Raw genomic sequence first — 11,271 nt, forward strand, 5'->3', positions numbered from 1 at the left:
TCAGAGTGTTAAACAGGAGAACTCTTCAGGGCCCATTATGGGGGTGGCAGTGACAACCACCATGAAAACACAAGAGGAAACGAAATCCTCAGAGTTGGCCAAGCAATAGTTCCTTTTGCAGGATATTTCCTTTTGGAGGATCAAAGTTATTCTTAACTAAATAAAGCTGTATTACTTACAACCTATCAGTCATCTAAGAACAAGGTATAAGCTACTCTGACCTAGCCTGGGAACCCATACACCATTCACTTCCGACACATCAGTTAGTGACTTGATTCAGTGTGAGAGACCACTACTCGATATTAGTACCAAGAGCTGATAGTGGCCAGGTCCATAAGTGACCGAACCAGTGTCTAAATTTATGTAAAACTCATCTCAGGCTGGCATAGTCATGGTTGTCAATGACTATATGAGATCAACCAGAAAACAAAAACTCTTCTTTGGTCCTTTCTTAAGCAAGTAGTTCTGAGCAACCATCCAAATGAATTCTGGTGTTGACCTACCTTGACTATCTATGGACCAGTATAGCTACCTTCCCACCCTCCCTTCTAAGCTTCTACAGAGAAAATCAGTCATGCTTCTACTCTGGACCTTGCAAAGGAACTCAGTCCCTAAACTCATGTTTTGCTTTAGTTAGTGATTCTCAACCTGTGGGTCAAGACCCCTTTGGAGAGCAAAAGACCCTTTTACAGAGGTTGTCTAACACCATTAGAAAGCACAGATACTTACATTAGGATTTATAACAGTTATGAAGTAGCAACAAGAATAATTTTATGGTTGGGAATCGCCACAACATGAGGAACTGTAATTACATTAGGAGGGTTAAGAACCAGGGGTTTAAGTATTAGTTTGCCTCTTCCTTCCTCTCTTCCTTCCTTCCTTCCTTCCTTCCTCCCTCCCTCTCTAATGTATAAAAGTATTTTGCCTGTATATATGTCTATGTACCAGCTGCATGTCTGTTGCTCAAGAAAGCCAGAAGACCGCATCAGATCCCCTGGGACTGGAGTTACAAACAGTTGTAGGAATTGAACCCAGGTCCTCTGGAAGAGCAGCCAGTTCTCTTAACTGCTGAGCCATCTCTCCAGCTGTTTGTCTTTTATGGGGCAGAACCTTTTAAAAGCTATGTAGCAATGATCAAGTTACAAAAGAACTGTCTTGCCAGGGTAGTGGTGGCCCACACCTTTAATCCCAGCACTTGGGAGGCAGAGGCAGGCAGATTTCTGAGTTCGAGGCCAGCCTGATCTACAGAGGGAGTTCCAGGACAGCCAAGGCTATACAGAGAAACCATGTCTCGAAAAAAACAAAACAAAAAACAAACAAAACAAAAGAGCTGTCTTAGAGAGGCACAAAACCAAATTGATTTGAAGAGGACGAGTTAAATTTTGAAAGTCCAAGGAAGCAAAAAAAAAAAAAAAAAAAAAAAAAAAAAAAAAAAAAAAAAAAAAAAAAAAAAGTTTTACATTTACTTATTGTGTGTGCACCTGTTGTGTTCATACAGATGCCAGGACACACTTAAGGAGGTCAGAGGACAGCTTGAGAGAGTCAATTCCCTCCTTCCACCATGTGAGATCTTCAGATTGAACTGAAGTCATTAGCTTTAACAGGAAATGCCTTTATTAGCAAAGTTATCTCACTGGCCTTAATGAGGTAATTTTTGTTATTTTATGTCATAGCTTTAGCCAACCTAAAATTTCTTATGCAAACCAGGCCTGCTTTCCCCAATTCATAGAGATTTTCCTGCCTCTACCTCCCTAAATGCTAGGATGTGCCACCCCACCTGTCTCCCAATTAACTAATGTTTTCAGATGAAATTTGTACTATCTAATATGATCGGATAGAATAAGCAAAAAGTATAAAGTTTTTAACATACAAAAGAAGTTAGATCCTCATGATTGTATGTCTACATAATGTTTTATACTAAAAGACACTATTGTTTTATAATTCAAGGTAGGTGTGTGTGTGTGTGTGTGTGTGTGTGTATGTGGTGTGTTTATGTGTATCTCCTTCCCCTTTGGTGTTTTGAGACATAATCTTACTCTATGTCCCAGGGCGGCCTGAACTCACAGTTCAGCCCAGGCTTTCTGACCACAAACTCTTGGCAATCCTACTTCAGCCTCCTTCCAGAGTCCTGGGATTAAAGGCTTGTTTTATCTGTTCACGTCAACCACCAAGGACTGTTCTCTGCCTCAGCCTTGACACCAGCATCGTGTTCCACTCTCCCAAACTCATGAGTCGTGCTTCAGGACTCACTTCTACCTTTTCATGCTCTGCCTGACAAACCAGGGTCTACCACAGAGCCAGGCTCCCTGTCTCCAGACACCCCTACACCAGAGCTTGCCAACAGATCCCTCTGCTTTAGCCTGTGGCTTCTGTATCTTGCCCTTCCCTCTCCCCTTCCTGACTGAGCACATGTCCCTTTCTGTATCTGCTGGTAACAATGACTTCATACTAAAGAGAGTGGGGGAGGAGAGGGAGTGTCAGGGAGAGACAAGATAAGCCACTCAACATGGAAGTTAACTGTGCTTCCTGGAGGCCCAGAATCAAGCATGAATAGGAAAAAACAGTTGGAATACATGAGAAGAAGACTTGAGAGTTGTAAAATATTATGAGGGCCAATGAGATGGTTCAGCAGATGAAGGCATTTGCCACCAAACCTAAAGACCTTAGTCCCATATGTCGGCAGGAGAGAACCAAATTGTACTCTGATCTTCATATATACATAGTATCATACACTCCCTTCCCCACACATAGAATAAACGAATGAATGAATGAGTGTATGTGTGTACCTGGTGCCCACAGAAGGAAGAAGGGTGTGCCACATTCTCTGAAATTAGAGTTACAGGAGGTTGTGAGCCACTAGGTGTATGCTGGGAATTGAACCCAGGTCCCATACCAAAGCAACCAATGCTACCATTGTGTAATGATTCTACAGTAGTATTTTCTAGACAGACTAAAAGGATAGCTGATTTTACCTTTGGCATAGATTAAAATTTGTTTTCTGTTACTGTTAGTCTAGAAAAGTTTGTATCAGCATCATAATTTGTAGTCAATAATGTCATATGAACTCTTAGGTTTGTTTTTAATTTAAGGAAACCTTTGTCACACTTCTTTCATATAGAAGTATTTGGGGGCTGGTGAGGTGGCTCGCCAATATCACTGGCTACTCTTTGAGGAGCAGGGTTCAATTCCCAGAACTGATGTCACAGCTCACAGCCGTCTATAACTCCAGCCTTAAGTCTGATGCCCTAATCTGGCCCCGAGGATGCCTGTATGTATACAACATACTCCCATACAGACACACAGTTGGACAGACACACACACACATGCACTTGCATACGCGCGTGCGCACGCACACACAAAATTTTATTAATCTTTTTTGTTTGTTTTGTTTTTCCAGACAGGGTTTCTCTGTGCAGCTCTGGCTGCCCTGGAACTCAAGAGATTAACCTGCCTTTCCCTTCCAAATGCTGGAATTAAAATTATGTGCTGCTGCCCAAAGTCTGACTTTGTTAACCATTGAGTTTTATTGGGGTTACTTACAGAAATTTGGGTGAGGGGTTCCTTACAGGAGCAGAAATGACTCAAAGACACCTGCATCACCACAGCCCACCCCAGCATGGGTGACAACTCACAAAAGCTGGGAACCTGAAGCACACTGCAGGCAGCCCAACAGGTTGGAGGGTGTCCTTTCCTGGTGCCTCAGTTTGTCTGAATCTCTTTCAAATAGCCCAGTTGCCTTCTGCTTCTTCCAGGCAGCTGGACTGGCCTCAGAGTCATTGCAGTTTTATTACTTATTCTGATACAGAGGCCCCTGAATCTGGTCAGTTTCAGGGACTTCCTGAAGCTCTTTTGAGTTGTCTGCCTTCCTGCATTGTCACAGAACATTGGTGCAAAATACCTCAAGCATTGTAGAAGCAGTTTTTCTCACTTCAAATTCCCTCCCAAGAGAAAAAAAAAAAGTCTGTGTGTGATGTTAACTTTTCCTGGGGATGAGTCAACAAATATCTGTTCCTGCCAGTTAGGGAGCCAATTACTGCGGTAATTCCACTAAAGTTCAGCTCCATAACCAATTAGTTTATTGGGCTTTACTTCTCAATGCATGTGTGAGGGTTTACTTAGAGCCTCATGGGTGACCCTAGAACAACTACATCATCAACAAAGTCTCACATTATCATAACGGTGACCTCAGGGGAGTTGTATTCCTGGAAGCTGGCAGGAGGCAGGAGAGCAGTAAATGGCAGTGGGTGGGGCTGTAACAGCTGGAATTCCAGAGGAGAGACCTGTGAACCTCCCTCTCCCAACTAAGGAATGTCAGCAGCTCCTTAACATTGTCACAGGTTTACCTGTCTCCTTTGATGTGCTTATTTCTCTGCCAGGATTACAAGGCAACCTTGTAGTTCAAAATGACAATGGGATGCCAGAGTTAAGCGACAGAAAAAGGCTATATTAGCATAATTTCTAGCACAGACTTTAGGAATGTGCAAGTGGAGAGACAGAAGTCTCGACCCACCGCGGTTAAAATGCCTTACTTTACTAAGTTTATGAAAACACTTGGCCACTTGAGTAGATAAATTTCAAGGGCCCACCCCATTCTTTCCCTAAAGCCATTAGTTTTCAAGGCCCTGAAACTCAGGTTCATTGATCTGAGACTCACCTGTCCCCCAAGAGTTCTCTGGGTCACCGGGCGGTGGTGGTGCACACCTTTAATCCCAGCACTTGGGAGGCAGAGGCAGGCGGATTTCTGAGTTCGAGGCCAGCCTGGTCTACAGAGTGAGTTCCTATATTGCAGCTGTCTTCACACACAACTCACTTTGTAGACCAGGCTGGCCTTGAACTCAGAAATCTGCCTGCCTCTGCCTCCCAAAACAAACTTTGCTCAAAACAAACTTTGTTAAAACATTTTTTTTCTAGATTAGATAAGATTTTCTCATTTTACTTTATGTGTGCATTGCCTGTGTGTGTGTGTGTGTGTGTGTGTGTGTGTGTGTGTGTGTGTGTGTGTATGTGTACCACATTTGTGCTTGGTGCCCACTGAGATCTGAAGATGGCTTTAACTGGAGGTACAGATGGTTGAGAACCACATGGTTGCTGGGTATCAAATCTAGCTCCTTTCTCTCCAAGAGAAGCAAGTGTTCTTAACTGATGCTCCATCTCTCTAGCCTGACTATGTATTTCTTATTTATGGTGCCTGTGTGAATTTTTGAGTGCTACGTGAGTGCAGAGGGCCATAGAGTTTGGAATAGAATATTGAATCTCCTGGAAATGGAGAAGAGAGACCTTTGTTTTCTGCCCTGTCGGTGCTAGAACCAAACCCTGGCCCTCTGTGCTAGCAGTAGGTGCTGTTAACTGCTGAGCCATTGCTCCAGCCCTTTTAAATACCTTGGTGGAAACATTAAGTGTGCACAGAGCAAAGAAATCTCAGCTGTAAACACCAGACGCTATCTGATAACATTCTTAACTTTTAGTTTGGTAGAAGCTTGCATCTGCTAAAAGAACACATTCCAAAAGGTCCTTATCTGTTAGTCACAGGATGTTAGGTCCATCACAGAGGTGAGTTAAAAAGGTCTCTTTAGTCTTTAGAGACTGAAGATAGTCCAAGATGAATAGTCATTAGGTTCTGGACCTGCAACATTCCAACCTCGCTGTATTACTGCAGTTCTAAACAGTCAGTCAGCCTTTGCAGACACGGCTTCTTTCCAAGAGCCGTCACTCATTGCAGGATGCCTTAGTAAGAACTGATTCTGGCACTGAAAACCTCTATGCACAGTCCAAGTCAGCCCCACCCTTCCAGATAAACTTCCAAGACTTCCATCTCGCCCTCCCTTCCTTCTGTCCTCTCCTTTTCTGAGACTCACCATGAGCTCTCACCATATAGCACTGGCTGGCCTTGAACTTAGAGAGAACCTGTCTGCCTCTGCCTCCCAAGTGCTGCTGAGCTGCAGAGATGGTTAAGAGCACTGGCTTCTGTTGCTCAGCACCAGAGCTCAGACCCCCAGGATCTGGGTGGCTGCCTACAATTGGAACTCCAGTTCCAGAGAATGCAGCGCCCTCTGTTGTTCTCTCTGGGCACTTGCATGCATGTGCTACATGGACACATGGATAAAAATAAATCGTTTTTTAAAAAGTGGAATGCTATAACTGACTCATTCTTTCTCTCCTTCCTTCCTTCCTCCCTCCCTCCCTGCCTCCCTCCCTGCCTCCCTCCCTCTCTTCCTTCCTTCTTTCCTTTCTTAATAATTTATTGAGCACAGGAGAGCAATGAGCTGGTAGTAATTAGAGTACCTACATGATACCCCAAAGCTTTTCTTTTTATTATTACAAGTACTATTACTGTTTTTATTATGTATATGGGTCTTTTACCTGTAGGCATATCTGTGCACCACTAGTATGCTTGATGCCCAAGGAGAACAGAAGAAGATATCAGAGTCCCTGGAACTAGAGTTATAGACTGTGTTGAGCCGCCATGTGGGTGCTGGGACTTGAACCAACAGAGCCATCTTTTAGCCCTCGAGAATTTTCTTGATGGAGTCTGGGCACAAATGGCTCCTCATTGGTCACACTTTGAGCCTCTGCACCCAGCTGCCCTTGTGGAGGACAATCTTCCTCCCTTGTCCTGTCTGTCAGAGGTACTTGTTCTATAGAGTCAAATACCTCAAATACTACATCCACAAAGTATTTCTGAGTTCCCAACACATCCCTCAAACTCTCTTGGACTTACCACAGCTTTTGGGTTTTGCTTACCCACCGACACTGTGTTTTAACACAGTTTGTAATTGTTGAAATCAGTAGCCTTAAATCTCAGACTCCAAAGTCAGCAAGCCATGGGGGGGTGGAGTGGGGGTTATGTTCAAAACAATGCCTGGAAATGTCTTAAGAAGGTACTAATTTACTGGCCTATACTCTCCTGCAGGATTGAAGGCATCACTGTCACAGCCCATATGAAAAGTTCTGACTCCAGAGGCCTGGAGAGATAGTTTAGCAGTTAAGAACCCTAACTGTACTTATGGGGTACCTGCGTTGGTTGCCAGCACCCACATGGTGGCTGCAACTGTCTGTAACTCTAGTTCCAGAGGATTCTAGATGCTCTTCTGATCTCTTTAGGCATCAGGCACATACATGGTACACAGATATATATGCAAGAAAAATAGTCATATACTCATACTGTGTGTGTGTGTGTGTGTGTGTGTGTGTGTGTGTGTGTGTGTGTACTGGAGGGACCCTGTTTACTGCAAAATCTTCAAAGCAGAGTCACAAGGTCAATACACCTTAATCCAAGACACAGGATAAGATTGCTGATGCATTTAAATTCTTCTCTCCTTCTCTGAGAGCATGCAACTGAGTCCACGCATCCTAAAAGCATTTATAATGAGATTTTACAGTACATAAAGTAGGTTTAAGGGCCATTAAGATGCAGGCTCTGACGATAAACGAAGTTGTTCCGTTCTCAGCTTCACCACTTACTAAGATGTCTACAACCTTGCTGAGGTACTTAATCATCTGTTTTCTTCCATCTCCACTTATGTCTACAAAAAGGGAATAATAACGAAGCCAAGGTAGTAAGCTTGTTTGGACGATGAAGTTAGCTAATCTGTGAAGTCATAGTACTGACTGTCTAAGCCTGGCCTGTGCCTGTTGTCTTTTGTTGTTAGTAAAGCTGTCTTTACTGTAGATCTGGCTGTAGTCTGGAACACTCACCCTGCAGCCCACTCAGGCTGACCTCAGACTTTCCGTAAGCATCCTGAGTGCCGAGATTCATAGGCCTACACCATGCCTTGCTATGCCCTTTAGATTTGGAGTGTAAGTTAAATGAATTAATGTGTACATATTTTATACACTTCATGCATGTGTTGAAGCCCAGTAGATGTGAGCTGGCATTATTTGCCCTGTCTATGTCTCCGTGTTCTCATCTGCAAAAGAAGGATAGTAATGGGACCTCTCTCATTTGCTTATGAAGGATTGAATAAGGAGTACTACATAGGTCAGGCTGACCTCGAACTCTTGACAGTCTACCCATCTCAGCCTCCTGAATGCTAGGATTACCATAATACCTTTTCAGTTCTCAATAATCCTGATTTAGGGGCGTGTGTGTGTGTGTGTGTGTGTGTGTACGCACATGTATGTGTGAGAGACAGACAGACAGACAGACAGACAGAGACAGGTATCCATGGGTGCCTTCTCCCATGCATAGCATATAAGTCTTCCACAGTCTGTTCTTTTCTCTCTTTCTCTTTCTCTCTTAAGAACAGGCCTGGGTGTGGGGTATGCACGTCTTTGTTGTTTTGTTTGTTTTAAGACTAGGTTTCTCTGTGTAGCACTGGCTGTCTTGGAACTCACTCTGTAGACCTGGCTGGCCTTGAACTCAGAGACCCGCCTACCTCTATGCTGGTATTAAAAGCGAGCCACCATCTCCCCTCTCCACAGTTTGTTTCTATACCTTCTTTTCTGAGACATGGTCTGTCACTCAACCTGACACTTGCTAATTTTGTCTAGGCTGATTGACCATTGAGCCTAGAGGATCCATCTGCCTGTTTCCAGCCCCTGCTGTCAGTACGGGGACAGATGTGTCCTGCTCTGCCTATCATTTATGCAGATGCTGGGGATTGACTGTAAATCTTCATGTTTGTACAGCGGAGCCATCTCTCTAGCCCTCAATGTCCTTTTCTAGGTCAAAAAAAAAAAAAATCAGGTTTGCTTGCTTTCTAATTAGAGCGTATCACCTGTTTTATTATATAATTGTTGCCACCTTTTTATATTTGTTTATTTGTTCGATGGTAGACTGTGACTGTGTACCACAGCCTGTGTGGAGGTCAGTTCCCTTTCACAATAGGAGTCCTGGAAGTCTTACTCCGGCTTGGAGGAAAGCGCCTTTCCCGACTGAGCCATAGCATCTCATGTTCTGGGGGAGATAATGTTTTGTTCAGATAAGCCTGAGGAATGCAGTGCGCGTTCAACAATAGGCAAGCACGGTGAGCTGGTTTCTGCTCTTAACTTCCTTCCTGTGCCAACAGGATGAATGAGAGTCAGGGGCACAGGTGACTAGCCAGGTTTCCTCTGTGGCCTTGGTTTCCCTGGTGGACGCGCCTGCCTCTTGTTCACCAAGCCAGCTTCCAGACACCCTCCACCACCGCGTATGCTACTATGTTACAGGCTGGCCTAGGGGATGACCTTGACGTCCTATGTCCTCCTTGTCCTAACTTTGCAAGTGCCAACATGCCCATCACAAACTACACATATATAATTTCATTTAGAAACTTTTATTATAATAATAATTAGTGTGCGGTGTGTTTGTGTGTATGTGTGTGTGTGTGTGCGTGCGTGCGCGCCCGCGCGAGACAGAGAGCGCGAGAGAGCGAGCTTCAGAGGAAAACTTTCAGGAGTCAGATCGCTTCTTCAACTCTGACTTCTAGGGATTGCGGGCAGTGAGACTTCAGCCTTCACGAGCGCTGAGCAAGTGATTTAAGCAGCTGTCCCTTTTTCCTCACCTTCCCCAAACCTTATATTTTTAATGGTTCTTTTGAATTCTACACAGCTAGGGTAGTTATGGGTCCTTGGTGTACTTTGTTTAGATAGCCATTTATCATTTTGAAACATGGTAAATTCTGCACTTCCCTTTGTGCCCTCTAACATAAGCATACTCAGAAAGTTCAGACAAACGTGTCTGTACTTCACACAGGTAGGCCATTGAGGAACGGAAAAATCGTGGGCTCAGCAGCTCTTTCGTTTATGCAGCCGAACTAACACACCCTGGAAGTCCAGCACGAATTGTTGTAAATACGTTGTAACAACGATGCATTAACACGATTAGAACCGTAGTTCTTTGTTCTCACTGCTGAGGAGGAAGCAAAGCCTACTATGCTCAGCGGCTCGTTGGTCTAGGGGTATGATTCTCGCTTTGGGTGCGAGAGGTCCCGGGTTCAAATCCCGGACGAGCCCAAGTGCTTTTAAATTTTTCTATTACTCTCTTCTCCGTCTTCTCAAAGTAGTTGACAAATTCCTCCTGTTAAGGCCACAGAAAATAAAGACGAGAAGAGCGAAAAATCCTTCCGTGGAGCTAGGCAGAACGGAGGTCTCGGTACCTCACTAGCCAAGCCCTAGGAACTTGTCCACAAAAGAGGGAGGGAACTGGCGGCTTTGATCCGGAGAACCCAGAGACCCAGGTGAAGAAAGCCTGTTTTGGAGAGGGATTCCCAACTCTGTACAGAGGCCCAGGTGTCCTAGAGGTGGCTGGGACACTGCGACTGTCCCGGGGGAGGGAGGAGCATCGCAGGCCCGGCCCAGGGGTGCGATCTGCTGGGTGGTCGAACTACACCATCTGTGTGCACCCTTTCTTCGCGCCCGAGGCCACGGGCTGGCGATGGTTCTCGCACCTGCCTCCGGTCCACACAGATAATCGCAGGCTCTCAATGTGGTTTTGTCACGCTGGCGAACGAGGCACAACACACAAGCGGGAAATGCTACACCAGGCACGCTATACCCCAGGGTGCCGCACCGTAGACTGGTGGCCCTGTCTGAGATTCTAGGGGTGTCGCCCCAAGGAACCTCCACGCAGCCCCGTGGGACCTTTGGAGGACCGTCTGTCCTGCACAGTGACTGTGACCTTCAGAACGCGGGTTTCCACAAGGGCAGTGTGAATCGCCAACCAAGCACCGAGTGGCTCCTTGGGACAAGATCAAGGGAACGCGACACTGGCGGGCCTACGGCTGCTCCTCACTATGCTGATGGTGGAGAGGGACCAGAACAGTGGAGTCCCTCTGTAATTACAGTCTTCGAATTCACCCTAGCAGGGCGGCTCTGAAATTCGACTCTTCTTCCAGCTCAGACTTTCAGGTCCCGCCTCAAGACGCCTCAACGGTCATAAAGTGGACCAGATACTGTAACCTACGTGGCTCGTTGGTCTAGGGGTATGATTCTCGCTTAGGGTGCGAGAGGTCCCGGGTTCAAATCCCGGACGAGCCCATCTTTTCGTTCCATACAACGTAAATCTGTTCCCGGAGATTTTTCTGGCAACAAACTATCTTTTAAGAGAACTAAGACTCTGCCGCCCACCGCTGCTCTTAGAAAGAGTTGAATCTCCAGTCACCGGTGCTTCAGACTTCTGCTTGCACTCCCACCCACAGCACTTGGCTCAGGAGGCCAGAGTTTTAACATTTTTGAAAATTAAATTATGTTTTATTTTATTATTTATTCGGGGTTGGGGCGACGCCGCCACTGGGGAGATCAAAGAACACCTCGAGGAAGTCAGTTTTTCCATTACCACCATATGCGCCCCTG

General features: G+C 45.3%; 2 non-coding genes across 2 annotated transcripts; both read left to right on the forward strand.

The window, feature by feature from the left end:
• The first annotated feature begins 9,861 nt into the window (after positions 1-9,861).
• Trnap-ugg (transfer RNA proline (anticodon UGG)) lies at positions 9,862-9,933 on the forward strand. Its single transcript has one exon. It is a non-coding gene; the product is annotated as a tRNA-Pro (tRNA).
• A 951-nt stretch (positions 9,934-10,884) lies between these two features.
• Positions 10,885-10,956, forward strand: Trnap-agg (transfer RNA proline (anticodon AGG)). Its single transcript has one exon. It is a non-coding gene; the product is annotated as a tRNA-Pro (tRNA).
• Positions 10,957-11,271: the final 315 nt, after the last annotated feature.

The sequence above is a fragment of the Arvicanthis niloticus genome, chromosome 4 (assembly GCF_011762505.2).
Source record: "Arvicanthis niloticus isolate mArvNil1 chromosome 4, mArvNil1.pat.X, whole genome shotgun sequence".
Classification (NCBI taxonomy): Eukaryota; Metazoa; Chordata; class Mammalia; order Rodentia; family Muridae; genus Arvicanthis; species Arvicanthis niloticus.